General features: G+C 39.8%; 1 long non-coding RNA gene across 4 annotated transcripts in view; it reads left to right on the forward strand.

Moving 5' to 3' along the window:
- LOC110742822 overlaps positions 1-15,803 on the forward strand; it is a 22,332-nt gene extending 6,529 nt beyond the window's left edge. The window contains exons 2-3 of one of the 4 annotated variants that reach the window (XR_004183268.1): positions 12,815-15,223; positions 15,601-15,803. This is a non-coding gene — a long non-coding RNA (uncharacterized LOC110742822). Of the gene's footprint in view, positions 1-3,136; positions 8,107-12,814 lie in introns of those variants that run through there. The other 3 variants (XR_004183269.1, XR_002520959.2, XR_002520958.2) reach the window with 3 other exon arrangements.
- The last annotated feature ends 2,466 nt before the right edge of the window (positions 15,804-18,269 follow it).

The following is an 18,269-nucleotide window of genomic DNA, read 5'->3' on the forward strand; positions in this document are numbered from 1 at the left end:
CAGGCGTGAGCTACCACGTCCGGCCTCCCTTTCACTTTTAAAGGATAATTTCACAGAATATAGAACTCTTTGTTTTTTGTTTTTGACGGAGTCTCACTCTGTCGCCCAGGCTGGAATGCAGTGGCACAATCTCGGCTCACTGCAAGCTCCACCTCCCGGGTTCACGCCATTCTCCTGCCTCAGCCTCCCGAGTAGCTGGTACTACAGACACCCGCCACCATGCCTGGCTAATTTTTTGTATTTTTAGTAGAGACGTGGTTTCACTGTGTTAGCCAGGATGGTCTGGATCTCCTGACCTCGTGATCTGCCCACCTCGGCTTCCCAAACTGCTGGGATTACAGGCGTGAGTCACCATGCCCGACCAACAGGATATAGAATTCTAGGTTGGTGGAGTCTTTTTCTCTCTCAACACTTTAAGGATTTCATTCCACTCTCTTCTTACGTGCATGATTTCTGAGAAGTACGGTGTTTTTTCCCTCAGGCTTCTTTTAAGATTTTTTTCTTTACCTTGGATTTTTGGCAGTTTGAATGTAACATACCTAGTGTAGTTTTTGTTTTTGTTACCATTTGTCCTGGTTGGTGTTCTCTGAGTTTCCTAGATCTGTGGTTTGGTGTCTGTATTAGTCTGTTCAGGCTGCCATAACAAAGTACCACAGACTGGGTGGCTGAAACAACAAAAATTTATTTTCTCACAGTTTTGGAATCCAGAATGCCAAGATCAAGGTGCTGTCAGAATTGGTTTCTGATGAGGCCTCTCTTCCTGACTTGTAGTCAGCAACCTTGTTGCTATGTCCTCACATGGCCTCTTCTCTGTGCATTTGCAGAGAGAAAAAAGAAAAGAGTAAGACCTTTCGTGTCTCTTCCTCTCCTTATAAAAACATCAATTCCATTGGGTTACAGACCCCTCCTTGAGGCCTCATTTAACTTGTTTAACCCACTTGCAGGCTGTATTTCCAAATGCAATGAGAGTTAGGACTTGAACATATGAATTTACAGGGCGGGGCTCAATTCAGTCTATAACTGTGTCTCACATTAATTTGGGAAAATTCTCGGGAGTTATTATTTCAAATATTGCTTCTATTCCTTTCTCTCTTTCTTCACCTTCTGGTAGTCCCTTTACATGTATGCTACACCTTTTATAGTTGTTCCACAGTTTTTAAATATTTTGTTACTTATTTTCAGTCTTTTTCTCTTTGTTGTTCATTTCAGAGGTTTCCATTGATATATCCTCAAGCTCAGAGATTCTTTACCCTGCTGTTTTCAGTCAACTAATGAGCCTATCAAAGACATTCCTCATTTCTATCAAAATAGAATCAGATTTTACCTCTAGTACTCCTTTTTATTTCTTCTTAGAACTTTCATCTCTGCTTACATGATTGTTCTGTTTCCTATATGTTGTCTACTTTTTCCATTAGAGCCCTTAGCATATTAATTTTAGCTTTATTATTATTATTATTATCGAGACCAGGCCTTACTATGTTGCCCAGTCTGGTCTTGAACTTCTGACCCCAATCAATCCTCCTGCCTCAGCCTCCCAAAATATTGAGATTATAGGTGTGAGCCACCATGCACAGCCAATCATAGTTTTTTACATTTACAGTCTGATGATTCCAAAATCTCTACCATAGCCGAATCTGGTTTTGGTGCTTGCTCTTGTCTCTTCAAACTGTATTTTTTACCTTTTAGTATACCTAATACTTTTTTATTAAAAGCCAGATATAAGGTACTGAATGAAAGGAACTGTAGTAAATGGGTCATTAATAATGTGGTGGTAAGGTGTAGGGAAGTAAAATGTTCTGTAGTCCCATAATTAGTTCTCAATCTTTCAATGATCCAGTGCTTCTGGGCTGTGAACTTCATGAGAGCCTCTCAGTTTTTTTCTCCTGTCTTAGGTGGGGCAGTACAGCTGAAGGGGCTGAGGTTGAGTTGAGTATTTCCCTTTTCCAGCATGGGAGGCTAGAGGCAATGACCACAATTTTCTGATAGAACTAAGAAGAATTATTTGTTTTCTGCTTTTTTCAGCTTTTTACTTGTTATCAGAATGGAGTATTGACTTCTAGATTCCTTACATGCTGGACTCCATTTTAAATGGGGTTGGTTGTTTGTTGCTGCTGTTGTTGAGTTGTGGGAATTTTTTAAATATATTCTGAATATAAATCCTTTATCACATATACAATTTGCATGTATTTTCTCCCATTCTATGAGTTGTCTTTTCATTCTGTTGGATACCCAAGTTTTAATTTTGATAGATAAGGGGCCAACTTACCTATATTTTTTTCTTTTGTTGCCTGTGCTCTTGATGTCATACCCGAAAAATGATGGCTAAATCCAATGTCATGAAGCTTTTCCCCTATGTTTTCATGTTTTCTTCTAAGAGTTTTACAGTTTTTGTTATTATGTTTAGGTTTTTGATCCATTTTGAGTTAGTTTTTTGTATATGGTGTAAGGTAGAATTCACCTTCATTTTTTTAAAAACCACTTTATTGAGGTGTGATTGTCATTTAAAAAGTTATACACATTTAATGTATACAACTCAATGAGTTTGGAAGTGTAAGTATGCACCCATGAAGACAACATTACAATCTGCCATAAACATATTAGGTTGGTGCAGAAGGAATTGTGGTTTTGCCATTACTTTTAATTAATTTTGACATTTACTTTTGCCATTGATTTTAATGGCAAAAACCATAATTCCTCTTTTGCACCAACCTAATATCCATCACCTCCGTAAGTTTCCTTCCACCCTCCTATTTAATGTTATTGGTTTTTCGTGTGTGATAAGAATGCAGAAGATCTAGTCACTTAGCAAATTTTTAAGTTGACAAAACAGTATTGTTAACCATAGGCACTATGCTGTACAGTAGATTTCTAAAACTTATTTATCTTCTGTAACTGAAACTTTATATCCTGTGACTAATATCTCCCCTTTCCCTCTTCCCTCAGCCCTGGCAACCACCATTTCACTCTCTTCTTCTATGAATTTGATTATTTTAGATCTATCATATAAGTGGTATCATGCAGTGTTTGTCTTTCTGTGTCTGGTTTATTTCCCTTAGCACAAAGTCTTCCAGGTTTATCCATGTGGTCACAAATGGCAGGATTTCCTTCTTTTTTAAGGGTAAATACTATTCCATTGTATCATAGACCATGTTTTCTTTATCCATTCATCCATTGATGGACATTTGTGTTGCTTTTGTGTCTTACATATTGTGAATCATGCTGCAGTGAACATGCGACTACATATGTCTCTTTGAAATGCTGATTTTAATTCCTTTGGATATATACCCAGAATTGAGATTTCTGGATCATATTGTAGTTCTATTTTTAATTTTAGTGGGAACTTCCATACTGTTTTCCACAGTGGCTGTACCAATTTACATTTCTATTGACCGTGTACTAGAGTTCCCTTTTTTCTACATCCTTGCCAACATTTGTTATTTTGTGTATTTTTTATGTTATAGCCATCCTAACAGGTGTGAGGTGATTTCCCGTTGTGGCTACCCCATTTTTTTATGCCTGTGGATATTCAGTTTCCCCAACACCGTTTATTAAAGACTATGTTTTCCCCATGAATGGTCTTGGCAACCTTGAAAAAAATCATTCAACTGTATATGCCAGGCTTTATTTCTGGGCTCTTCATTTTATTATATTGGTCTACATGTCACTTTTTATGCTGGGAGCACTGTTTTTATTACCATAGCTCTGTAGTAAGTTTTGAAATCAGGAGGTATGTGACTTTCAACCTTGTTCTTTTTCAAAACTTTTTGGCTACTTGGGGTTCTTGAGATTCCACATAATCTCTAAGAATATTTTTATTTCTGTAAAAAGAAAATGGGATTAAAAAGGGATTGTGCTACATCTATAGATCACTTTGAGTAGTATTGACATTTTTACAATATTAATTCTTCCAATCCATGAACATAGGCTGGCTCTCCATTTATTTGTGTTTTCTTTAATTTCCTTCAGCAAAGTTTTGTTGTTTTCATTACACAAGTGTTTCACCTCCTTTGTTAAGTCTATTCCTAAGTACTGTACTCTTTTAGATGCTACTGTAAATGGAATTGTTTTCTTAATTTTTTAGATTGTTCATTGTTAGTATATAAAAACACAACTTATTTTTTCCCTCATTCTATTTTGTCACAATTTGAGTATCCTGAATCACATCCCTTGATCACTCTGTTATGTGAGAATATGGACCTTTCATTTAGAACTAAAATTCATTCAGGCGTATAAATACAGACTAAATTAAAAAAAAAAAAAAGAAAAGAATACTCCTTAGATTTTATTTATGGCAGAGCAATGTAAATAATAGAGTTGAGACATCAAATAGCCCTTAGATTTCTTAATCTAATTTAAATGATTTGCAAGGTGATATATTCAGATTTAATCTAAGAGTTTTATCTTTGGCTCATTTTGGACTGTTCTAGGAGACTTTCTATTTAAGAAAATGGAGTTTTGTGGCTAGAAAAATTCCATAGGTAAAAAAGGAATATGGAGTTTTGTTGCAGACTAATTTTATACATATTTCCTATCATCCATCCAAAATCTCAAAACCATGTTAGTAATACAGGTATTAGTGAAGGCCTGGAGAGAATCATTTGTTCAGAATTATGGTTTCTAAATATTTTAAGGACTGCCACTTAGCATAGGAATTAAAAGTATTATGTTAAAAAGAAGAGCAAGTTCAATGAGTGGGATCTGTAATGAAACAGCTTTTGCTCAATGTAAAGAAAGCCTTTCTGAGGATTAGAGCAACTCCAACAAGGAGTTTACTATCTCAAAAGAGGATGGATTTCTTGTCACTGAAAGTTCTCTAAAGAAACAGAACGCTCACTGATCAGGTTCTTCAAGAGAAGACTGGGGAAATGTGCAAGTTAGATTGTCTCTAAAGTTCCTTCCAACTCTGAAAGTGTATAATCCCATGATTCTTATACTTCTTCGCATAGATATCACTGAACTATCAGAATGTGGCTTTTGTGTTGGCCTTCTCATTATTTAGTCTAAACAAAACAAGTTTCTTCAAGCACTGCCCATGACTGATATCCTGTCTTGGTCATGTCCCTCAGACTATTTTTAAATTTTCTAATTCTAGTAATTATATCCAAGCCCACTTCTATTTTTTTCTGTAGTTATGTGATACAGAATTACTCACTGAACTTAAAAATCCCAGGTTTTTTTTCACACATGTTAATAGAACACAGGCTTTAAAGTCCAAAAAAATTATTGGCACTTGCTGTTGAACTTGGACTAATTCCCTAGTTTCTCTGAACATGAGTGTAGTGGATACTGTGATGTGCCACCAAGATCCCACATTCAAGACCAAGGCACTGCCAGCTCCTGCAATGTTTTCTGCTGACACTCACAGGTGTCATTCCTGTTGTATTGCCCCCAATCAAAGGGAAATGCCTTGTTCAGATTACCCCTCCTGGATAGGGGTGGTCCATATGCAATGACTATACTTGGAAGTACAAAGACCAGGCCCTCTTGCCTCAATTCAGAATATCTCTGAAAAATCATCCCAGCCCTACTAACTCCTCTTAGGATTAGCTAAGGCCTTTTGTAACTGCACTGCAGGTCCTGCTGCCAGCCTTGCTCTCTTATTCCTGAACAAATGTTGTTCCTAAGAGCACAAGTAAATTACCTACATTTTCTGTCTCATCACCAGTTTCCTAGGGAACTTGACCTAATGCTCGTCAATCTTTAAAATGAGAATGTTATGCATTTCTTTATATTGAGAGGACCAAATGAGACTACAATTATGAAATTATTGAGCACAGTGTGAAATAACTATGTACACTCATATTTCACTCGTTTTTTTCTAACCCACACTTTCTCTACCAGATACTTGATAGCTATATTCAAAGGGTTTTATATGGGGGAAGGAGATTTAGGCTATTTTGTTCTATTGGGAAGAACTTCAATAGTGGGCAAAATTTTAGGCACCCAGAAATGCCTGGTGCATAGTTGGCAATCAGTAAATGGCTGCCAGTAAATGAATAAATGGGTTGACAGATGCATGAGAAAATTAACATAATTTTAGAACTTTCTATTAATCATTGTCCATGCAAAATGTAATGGGTTGCCATAAGAACCATTTAAATAATACTTAACTGTTTCATCCCTCTGTGTTTTGGATTCCATGTTTGTTAAATGAGAATAATAAGAGTACCCATACTCTTGGAATTCTGTGGAATAAATTAGATAATACACACAAAGTACTGAAAATTCTTTTCCTTCACATACAAAGCACTCAAGAAGTATTATGTATTATTAAACATTAATTTCATGCTAGATACTGAAAAAAACTTCTTACAAATATTGGCTTATGTAATCCTTACACCTACACTTCAACATAGGTGTTCTTATATTTCAAAAAGTAAATTTGGAACTTGAAACTTTCCAAATTCATTTTGTTTTAAATCCTCAGTCTTCCTTCTCCATACTCTCAATCAGAATATATTAATATTTATTTGATCATGCCTATCAGAAAGTTGGAAATTATTCTAAACTATTCCCTCTCCTATATCTCCTATACCCAACCCTTTATTCACTCTGCCTCCTAAGCTTCCTTCTACAGCAGACATGGTTGGTGCCCTGTCTGTATCCCCTCTTGGCACTCATCATTCTGTGTATGTCAATGGTTTCTGACTTCAAGCACTAACAGTTCTCTGTCTGAGGGCTTTGATTTTCCTTAGAAGCCTACTCTGCAAATGTAAATAGTGAACCTAAAGTGTCAGGGAGCTAATGCCCATGAGAGAGGTTCCCAGACAATGGTGGATGGGAGTTGATGGATAAATGCCCCCCAATTCCCCTGTTTGAATGGGACAGCTATTAGTACCGTCTATACAGGGTCCCAGCTGGACTTGGCCTCAATTCCACAGTGGTATCCTGATCATTTTTACATGCTTTCTTGGCTTCCTTCCTTCTGCCACTTCCTTGACTTACTATCCTATTGCTGTACTCTGCCACATAAACTACTTGTATTCAAATCTTTATCTCCCACTCTGCTTTTGGAGGAACTCACTTAGGACAGCTCTCCATTCCCACTCTAGTTCAACAATTTGTTTCCTTTCACCTGAACAGTTGCAATAATATCCTACCTTCCCTCTCTCAACTTCAACCTCTTTCTTTAGATCCTTCCTTCAAAGAAATATTTCTAAAACATAAATATGATCATGTCTCATTGTATGTAGGATAAAATATAAACTCCTTAGCATAACTTATAAGGCCCTCCATGATCTCATGCTCTTGCCTCTGTCTGCCTTTTCATCTTCACCTCCCACTTTTTCCCACCACCACCCCATGCTAAGCTCATGTGGAACAATTCACACTCCTTCAGATGCAACCTGCCATCCCGTCCTCCATGGATTAACACACACCTGGCATGTCCTCCACTCAGCCCAATGTGCAGTCAATGAGCCCACATTCATCCTCTATTTCTGCCTCAGTGAAGGGCGTTCCTTCAGCACATGATCACAGGAAGACCTCCACATGTGTCTATCCTTTATGCTAGTCACACTGCAGTCGTGTTATTTGCCACAATATCCATCTCCCCCGCCATGCTAAGAGTTGTTTGAGGGCAGCAGTAGTCTCCTGGATCAACGAGTCCCAAGGAATCCACACACAGCAGATGCTTTAGGAAAGTGTCTTGTGGTAATAAATGGCTGACTGCATGAATATACAATTTCGAACAGCCATGAGAACTGGATTTCCGACATGGGTGTGACCATTTCCAAAGCCTGCTCTCTTCCCATTGCAGTGTGCTCTCTGAGAGAGAGAGCCACCCACCATGACTCCATTGCTTCAACAGGCAGGCTTTATTGTGCCAACACAATGGGCATGCAATCATCATACATTTTGATGCATGGCGCTTCCCCTTTCCATAGTCAGGAAGAGTGGATTCTGATCTGAAATGCCTTATTCCTAGCAGCTTATCGGACTTATTTCTTCTTTGCCTTGTATCAGATCAACTACTATGTATGTAACAGAACCTCCTTCATTTTTTGGCTTCACAAAACCCTTACTCCTTCTTTCTCCCTAATCTAAGTCAGAAGAAAAGAGTATCTTGCGAGAGCAGAGCCAGGAAATAAGATCATTCTGAGAAAGGTATCAGAACAGAGCAACTCTCTGGAGAGGGTGGGAAGTGAGGAGTGAGGAAAGAGGTTGGGGGAATGGCTGGCATAATTGCTGCTGTAAGCAAGAATGAGGGAGGGAGGAATACAGGTAATTTTTCATGGATCTTGAGAATGGTGCATTTGTATCTTAGTCATTACCTCATTGACTTGCCGTGTGTTAACCTGAGCCTGATTTAAAACTACTATTGAAAGTGCATCATCAATGTGGAATTCAGATAATGCTTTCACTCTAAGCATTTAGAGAGACTCCTTCATCAGTTCTTCCCATCCTGAAGTTGGGGAAGGGGAGCAGAAAGAAAGTCAAGGCTTAGCTATTGTTTGCAGTGTAATGAGAATACCACTGGTGCTCCCTCAGGCTCCATCTTTGGGTAAAAACAATTTGTGGTTGGTTCCTGAGCTCTTCCTCCATCAATCCAGAGACTCCCCAGTGTCTCAAGATCCCTGCTTCCATGGGGCACCTGAGGTGGCTGAAGCCCCTCTTTAGCAGGTGTTCCAGCTTCCCACTACCTTCCATAGGCACCTTCTGCTTGTAGCAAGCCCTGATGTTGTCATGAATGTATCTTTAGTTCTAGCACTGAGATTTACTTGATATTTGAGCAGGGACTACTGTTACATAATCAGAAGCCTACTTATCATAATTATTTAATCTCTCACTCCCGTTACAATTATTTAAGGAGGTTACCTTCCATTGTTACTATATAAAAACTTCAGACTTTTGTTCCAAGATGGCCAAATAGGAACAGTTCCAGTCTACAATTCCCAGCATGAGCGATGCAGAAGACAGGTGATTTCTGCATTTCCAACTGAGGTACTGGGTTCATCTCACTGGGACTTGTTGGACAGTGGGTGCAGCCCACAGAGTGTGAGCCAAAGCAGGGTGGGGCATCACCTCACCCGGGAAGCTCAAGGGGTTAGGGAATTCCCTTTCCTAGCCAAGGGAAGCCATGACAGATGGTACCTGGAAAATAAGGACACACCCGCCCTAATACTGCGGTTTTCCAACGGTCTTAGCAAATGGCACACCAAGACATTATATCCCGCATCTGGCTTGGAGGATCCCACTCCCATGGACCCTTACTCACTGCTAGTACAGCAGTCTGAGATCGAACTCTGAGGCTGCAGCCAGGCTGGGGGAGGGGTGTCCGCCATTGCTGAGGCTTGACTAGGTGAACAACATGGCCAGGAAGCTCGAACTGGGTGGAGCCCACTGCAGCTCATGGAGGCCTGCCTGCCTCTGTAGACTCCACCTCTGGGGGCAGGGCATAGCTGAACAAAAGGCAGCAGAAACTTCCACAGAGTTAAACGTCCCTGTCTGACAACTTTGAAGAGAGCAGTAGTTCTCCCAGCATGGAGTCTGAGATCTGAGAATGGATAGACTGCCTCCTCAAGTGGGTCCCTGACCCCCAAGTAGCCTAACTGGGAAACACCTCCCAGTAGGGGCCGACTGACACCTCATACAGCCAGGTGCCCCTCTGAGATGAAGCTTCCAGAGGAAGGATCAGGCAGCAACATTTGCTTTTCTGCAATATTTGCTGTTCTGCAGCCTCTGCTGGTGATACCCAGGCAAACAGGGTCTAGAGTGGACCTCCAGCAAACTCCAACAGACCTGCAGCTGAGGGTCCTGACTGTTAGAAGAAAAACTAACAAACAGAAAGGAATAGAGTCACATCAGCAAAAAGGACATCCACACCAAAACCCCATCTGTAGGTGACCACCATCACAGACTAAAGGTAGATAAAACCACAAACATGGGGAGAAACCAGAGCAGAAAAACTGAAAATTCTAAAAATCAGAGAGCCTTTTCTCCTCCAAAGGATCACAGCTCCTCACCAGCACTGGAACAAAGCTGGATGGAAAATGACTTTGACGAGCTGGCAGAGGTAAGCTTCAGAAAATCAGTAATAACAAATTTCTCCAAGTTAAAGGAGGATGTTCAAATACATTGCAAAGAAACTAAAAACCTTGCAAAAAAGATTAGACAAATGGCTGACTAGAATAAACAGCATGGAGAAGACCTTGAATGACCTGATGGAGCTGAAAACCACAGCACGAGAACTACATGATGCATGCACAAGCTTCAGTAGTCGATTCGATCAACTGGAAGAAAGGGTATCAGTGATTGAAGATCAAATGAATGAAATGAAGCGAGAAGTTTAGAGAAAAAAGAGTAAAAAGAAATGAACAAATCCTCCAAGAAATATGGGACTATATGAAAAGACCAAATCTACATTTGATTGGTGTACCTGAAAGTGACAGGGAGAATGGAACCAAGTTGGGAAACACTCTTCAGGATGTTATCCAGGAGAACTTCTCCAACATAGCAGGTGAACATATAAATTCAGGAAATACAGAGAACACCACAAAGCTACTCCTTGAGAAGAGCAACCCGAAGACACATAATTGTCAGATTCACCAAGGTTGAAATGAAGGAAAAAATGTTAAGGGCAGCCAGAGAGAAAGGTCAGGTTACCCACAAAGGGAAACCCATCAGACTAACAGTGGATCTCTCAGCAGAAACTCTACAAGCCAGAAGAGAATGGGGGCCAATATTCAACATTCTCAAAGAAAAGAAATTTCAACCTGGAATTTCATATCCAGCCAAACTAAGCTTCATAAGTGAAGAAGAAATAAAATCCTTTACCAACAAGCAAATGCTGAGAGATTTTGTCACCACCAGGCCTGCCCTACAAGAGCTCCTGAAGGAACCACTAAACATGGAAAGGAACAACTGGTACCAGCCGCTGCAAAAACATGCCAAATTGTAAAGACCATCGATGCTAGGAAGAAACAGCATCAACTAATGGGCAAAATAACCAGCTAACATCATAATGACCAGATCAGACTCGCGCACAACATACTAACCTTAAATGTGAATGGGCTAAATGCTCCAATTAAAAGATATAGACTGGCAAATTGGATAAAGAGTCAAGACCCATCAGTGCTGTATTCAGGAAACCCATCTCATGTGCAGAGACACACATAGGCTCAGAATAAAGGGATGGAGGAAGATCTACCAAGCAAATGAAAAAAAAAAAAAAAAAAAGCAGGGGTTGCAATCCTAGTCTCTGATAAAACAGACTTTAAACCAACAAAGATCAAAAGAGAAAAAGAACGCCATTGCATGATGGTAAAGGGATCAATTCAACAAGAAGAGCTAACTATCCTAAATACAGGAGCACCCAGATTCATAAAGCAAGTCCTTAGAGACCTACAAAGAGACTTAGACTCCCACACAATAATAATAGGAGACTTTAACACCCCACTGTCAATATTAGACAGACCAATGAGACAGAAAGTTAAGAAGGATATCCAGGACTTGAACACAGTTCTGCACCAAGCAGACCTAATAGACATCTACAGAACTCTCCACCCCATATCAACAGAATATACATTTTTCTCAGCAACACATCACGCTTATTCCAAAATTGACCATATAGTTGGAAGTAAAGCACTCCTCAGCAAATGTAAAATAACAGAAATTATAACAAACTGTCTCTGAGACCACAGTGCAATCAATCTAGAACTCAGGATTAAGAAACTCACTCAAAATTGCACAACTACATGGAAACTTAACAACCTGTTCCTGAATGACTACTGGGTAAATAATGAAATGAAGGCAGAAACAAAGATGTTCTTTGAAACCAATGAGAACAAAGACACAACATACCAGAATCTCTGGGACACATTTAAAGCAGTGTGTACAGGGAAATTTATAGCACTAAATGCCCACAAGAGGAAGCAGGAAAGATCTAATATCAACACCCTAACATCACAATTAAAAGAACTGGAGAAGCAAGAGCAAACACATTTAAAATCTAGCAGAAGGTAAGAAATAACTAAGATCAGAGCAGAACTGAAGGAGACAGACACACAAAAAACCCTTCAAAACAATTAATGAATCCAGGAGCTGTTTTATTGAAAAGATCAACAAAATATGTAGACCACTAGCAAGACTAATAAAGAAGACAAGAGAGAAGAATCAAATAGATGCAATAAAGGGGATATCACCACTGATCCCAGAGAAATACAAACTACCATCACAGAATACTATAAACACCTCTTTGCAAATAAACTAGAAAATCTAGAGGAAATGGATAAATTCCTGCTCAACCCTACATAATAGTCAGGTAATAGATGTTAAGTGATAACTTTAAAAGTCTTGATTCTGAAGTCAAAATGTCTACACCAAGATTTAATCTACACACTAGACTTTATTCAATGTCAGGTCTCCCCTCGCTCATCTTGAGAGCTGCAGCCCTAAGGAAGGTGGTAGGTTCTTCTTTCTCCTACTGACGCTTCCCTCCCCACTGCCCCTGTGCCTGCCAAGTGTTTTCTGATCAGGTCAGAGAATGGCATAGAAAGAGAAAATGAAAGGCTTCATAGACAAGTACTGATCAGGGCTGACTTTGCACCCTGTGCCTGGCATATAAATAAGGCTCGCTCCTTCTCTTGTAGGTACTTTCTTTGTTCTCTGGTGTTTCTATCACCAAAGACCATTTGTGCTGTTGCCTTGAGCCTGAATGGTGTACCTTATTCCAAGTGGTAAATCCTAGGAATCTCATGATAAGCCTCAGCTCCTTACTGTTGAATTTCTTCACTGTCTTATGGGTGGCACCCAAAATGGCCACATGCCTGACCTTGCTCTCTCTCTATTTCTGTGTGTCTCTTTATCTCTTTAGGAAATGAACCATGCTCCATGGGAAACAAACAAGCACCCCTTGACCCAACAAGTGTTGGGATCACAAGCGGGATCCATCACGGCAGTCTACAACCTGTCACCATCATCAGCTTTCTCATCATTAAGCACAACTCCTCCATGTCTCTCAAATGTAGGGGACATGTTTCAAGCTCTCCAGCCACCCCATGGAAGCCTCTCACTGGGCTCATGATGAATGGGGTAACACCCATCCCTACCCCTCACACCCTCTGGCAGGAGATACTCATGGCACTGCACTAGCTCTTCCCAAAGAAAACTTTTTTCAAATACTCCCTTCTTCTCTGTTCTCCATTTTTGCTTTATTTGAAGCCAATGAGAGGAGTTAAAAATCAGCAACCACTTTACAAAATATCTCTTTGTAAATTTTTCAAGTGGGGATCTACCTGACATTCACTTTGGCATCTAATTTCTCTTGTGTTCACACCCAGGTCAAAACTATGGTAGGAAGAGACCTCTTTTAACATCTGTATCCTGCTGTTGAGATTTTGAAGGACTCACTCCCCTCTAGTATCTAGGCTACTTTCTAATATTATCTCTCTTTACAAATTAGAAAATGAAGGCTCAGAGAGGTTAAGAAACTGTTCAACATTCATTAGATTGAAGAGCTATAATTTGATACCCAAGACTTCTGGATTCTAATCTAGGTGCTCTAAACCTCTTAGCTCTGATGGCCCCTGGGCACCAAGTACTGCCTTTTGACTTGGAGAAAAGCTCAGTAGCATAAACTTTCCCCACTATTCTCAGGGCGAGCTGCGTCCCACATGCCCATCAGGCACTGACTGCCTGCTTTTCTCTTTGCTAGCAGGTATCAACCATAGTGTCCTATGGCTGACTCAATCCAAAAGTCTTCAATACTTTGCTACTAAAAGGGTGGTCCAAAGGCCAGCAGGAGCACCTGAGAACTTCTTAGGAATGTGTTATGTCAGTGCCTCCCCACCAATATGCCCTAAGGGAAACAGCATTTCAGTAAGGACATGAAGATTAAAGAAGCACCGCTCTACACCATTGCTCCTAGGAGGCCTAAAGAATCTTCTTGCACATCTATCCCCTGGTGTCTTCCCAGGTGTCCTTGAAAGGAGCTGCAGATTAGTTATTCCTTGGAATCCTCGCCACATCTATTACTTTGTCATTCAGAATATCATAATATTATAATACACCACTTTGTTAATCTAACTTTTTGTTTATACCCTTACATAGCCTGTCATCTTGAAATAATATCCTCTGCTCTTTATCCTGAAGACTACAAACCTAATCTCTAAATTAAAAATAAATTTCCAACTAGCTGATTCGTAATGTACCGCAGCAGAGTAGAGAACCATTAAGAAAAAAGTCTGACCTAGCTAAGGCTAGAAAATAAGTGGTTCACCCTTTATCACTGCCTGCCCCCACCTTGCATACTCACACCAGTGCATGCCCACACACACTTCCTGAAACCACACACTCATTTATTATATGAGTCAATAAGTATTTGGTAAGCAGCTACTGAATGCCAGACCCTGTGATGGGAGTGATAAATTCAGTGATGAATCCCACATAGATTCTATAGGAAGTTAATATCCTACTTGGGAGACAAGACACATGTGCAAAGGTTGATCATTTAAGGTAGACTATGAGACCTGCTGTATACATCCTCTTACAATAGACTATGCTTTGATAACACAACCACAAGTTCTCAGTGACTTTCAACAATTCTTCTGCAGTAATAGTCCATCATGGGTGAGTTCCCCATTGCCATCATTTCTGGACTCAGAGAGAAGAAACAGCCCTTTCTGAGACACTTCGTCCTCAAGGCAGCAGCACCGCATGGAGCGGCACAGAAAGCTCTTGCACACAAGTGACCCACATCACTTCTTCTCACATTCCATTTCACAGCCACAGGAGGTCACTGGCCATGTCTGATATCAGTGGGGCACCAGAGAGGGGCTACCAGGATTGGCACGTGGGGAGAGCAGCAAATATTTGGAAATATAATGCAATCCATCACACCTCATGACAGAGGTATAGGTGAAGTGCTTTGGGGATTTGGAAACGTGAAGAATACCTCTAGCTGAAAAAAAGGAGACTTTCTGAAGGAGGTGATGCCAACCTGGGCTTTGAAATGTTGGCAGTGGCAGTGGGGATGAGAAGTGTGGAAGAAGGAGGACTGGGAAAGCCTGCAGCCGTGGAAGCAATGTCCTGGGAAATATTCTGCAGTGGAGCAGAGGATGGAAGAGGAAACTCACAGAAATAAAGTTGAAATATAATTATGGAGGGCCTGAAGTTCTACCTAAAATGTCAAAACTTCACTGTAGAAGCAATGAGTGAGGAGCTAGGGCCGACAGTGACACGACAAGTGACATGGAGAGAGTCATGCTACAGATAGATTCATTAGGTCTGAAAACAGTGCTTGCAAAATAGCACTTGAGTTTAAGACCCCTAGTTTCTCTCTCTCTCTCTCTCTCTCTCTCTGTGTGTGTGTGTGTGTGTGTGTGTGTCTGTCTCTGTCTCTCTCTCTCTCTCCTGATCATTTTCTAAGACCAGCCCAAATATCTCCTCATTTGTCTTTGAAGACTGATCTAGCCCTGTCATGAAAAATTAACTGATTAATTGATCATTTTTCTTCATATCCACAGTCCTTTTACATATTATCCTAAATTTGTGTGTGTTTGTCTGTGTGTGTGTGTGCATATGAATGTTTGTCCTTTAAAGAAAAAAGAGTTTTCAAACATCAAAGTCTTGCTTTCTACAATTTTGAATTTTCCATTACAGCTCAGAGCTACACACAGCTTTGTTTGTTGAAAAAACAGTTTGGATGAAGAAAGACAGAGACTCCATTTGAAGATTATTGCAACAGTCTATCAATAGAGTGACATTTGGAATGGAAAAGCCCAACAAAATATACTGATTAATATTTCTATATTTATGTATGAATACCTCTTTTACTTTCAGTAAATTCTGAAGAGGTTTTTTAATTTATTTTTTTCTTTTTTTGTCATTGAAACAATTTTTAATAGTACAAATGCATGGCATTGAGGTTTGGAACCTAATACAGGTCTGACAGTCAAGTCTTTTTTTTCTGGAAGAAGGCTTCAAGTCCCAATCAATTGCCAGTAACAACGTTTTTACGAATCAATGTAATAATAAGAGGTTTTAATTTCCTTCATATTTTTGTTTTCAGCATTCTAGTCTTAAAGAGTAGATTAGAATTTAGTTCAATTCCCCAGAAGGCAAATGGTTTTTCTTTTGCAGTATGAAAGAATCCACAAAAACACCTTGAAGATGTTTATTTTATATTTTGATACGCTACCCTTTGCATTCCAAAGTTAACACTACAAATGAAGCCAAATATGTCACACTTACCTAAGTCCAAACATCCATGCTTAGTCCAACATTAACTGAAAAATCCTGTGGAGGGGAAATGCACTCCAGTGAATAGAAACCACTTCTCACAGCATGTCTTATGCACATGCACTGTAGGATGGGGTCAGTGGGGAAGTTCAGATAGGGAAGTCCCAAATCCTAAAACCCATTTTAATATCCACAAGGTCAATTAACCATAACCATTTTCCTGCCTGAAATTCCCAGTTGCCATGAATTGCTCACTAATGGTATTTCTCCAGGGTCTTCTGGATTTTGCAGTTCTCTGCTTCATTAGGACCAGGAACTTGTTTGAGCCCAGAGAGAGCCTGTGTGGTGACATTCAAGAGGAGAAGATAAGCCTGGGCCTTTGGAAAGGATGCTGGAGGTGACCTCACTTTTCAACATTCTTTCTCTAAAGAAAATACCAGGGATGGTGTAGATTACAGAAATCCAGATGCTATATTTAGGCTGGAATGAGGGTTACTAAGGGAATTTCTGTCTAACTGGTATGGTGCAGAGGATGGGCTATATAGTCATTGACAAACTCTGGGACCTTCCTGTGAGCAGGTGCATTTGTATGCAGGGATTACTGTAACACATCATCACAAAATTTAGGCGTAGCCTAAAACAACAGTTCTGAAGCCTAGAAGTCTGACATCCAGGAGTGAGCAGGGCCATGCTCTCTCTGGAACTTCTAGAAGAGAATCCTTCCTTGCCTCTCCTGGTAGTTGCCAGCAATCCTTGGCACTTCGTAGCTTGTAGCAGCATAAATCCAAATATCTGTCTTTGTCTTCCCACAGCTGTCTTCCCCCTGTCCCTTCTGTATTTCTATTCTCTCTTCTTAGGAAGACAAGAACCATATTGAATTTAGGGCCCAAGTGAATTGAACACGACCTCATCTTAACTTGATGACTTCTGCAAAGACCCTATTTCCAAATAAGATCACGTTTACAAGTTGCTGGTGTACATGAATTTGGGGAGATGCGATTCAACCCAGGGCAGTGGGTGTTCGAAGGAAGAACTGAAGAACATGGGGTGAATGTTTTTATCCAATGAAGCTGAGAGCCAGCCTCATAAAAGGCTGGCACATAACGGGCTGTAGATCTGAATTTGTGTGGTTATGTGAGAAGGAAAAAGAAAAGTAAGAACTGAATGCCTATTCTCAACCACTGTCCTCAAATTTATTTCTAGGCTATTTGTGTACAAGTGAATTTTTGTCCTATCTCATTCAAATGGACCTGAAGTCACAAAAGGTAGAAGGATTTTAATATTCCTCAAGGAAATCAACATTCATGAAGTACATACTGGGTGCCTGGCACAGTTCTAGATGCCGTGCACAAGTTACCTCATTAAATTTCCTTATCACAAGTAGCTGGTATTTTCCCAATAATACAGGTAAGGAAACTAAGCCTGAGAAAATTACTTCCTTTTTCCAAGGTTAGTTGTACACATATTTAACTATTCTTCGTATTCAAATAGAAGTACATATAAAGCACTAATGAGATTTATTCATACCGTTTAATGCAAAGCATTATCTAGAGTCACACTTTCTGTGGGTGATGGTTCCTGTTATTGTGATTTAGTTCACACATTAGTTAGGGCAGAAATTCTCTTCCACTTCTTCATGACCTCCATGAAATCTCAGTACACAAAGAGTACACAGACAGCATCAATGGTGGAATAGCCCATTGGCTTTTATCAATCCTCAAATCAGAATTCACACTTTAATTCCAAGTAAACTGGAGAAAACCATTGGAAATTATAAAATCCAATTCTAGCCTGAAATCTGCCACATAACAATCATGCCATTTGGGAAACTCAATTCTGTAGACCCCTCATCTGTTAAACGAGGGTGCAGTGCTGATGTCTCTCTAAAGACCCCTTCACTTTATTGTTTTATGATAGTAAGCAGTTTCAAACCGCATTATCTTTTTTAAAGCTCCTATGCAAAAAGCCATAATTGGTAAGAAATACATTTTAATTCACTTTAAATTCAAATTCTTATTTGACCACAACCTGATTTCTTTCAGACCCGTGTTAATTTGTGGGAAACTGTGGCACTGTATTGAGAATAGATG

This window comes from Papio anubis, chromosome 4, assembly GCF_008728515.1.
Source record: "Papio anubis isolate 15944 chromosome 4, Panubis1.0, whole genome shotgun sequence".
Lineage (NCBI taxonomy): Eukaryota > Metazoa > Chordata > Mammalia > Primates > Cercopithecidae > Papio > Papio anubis.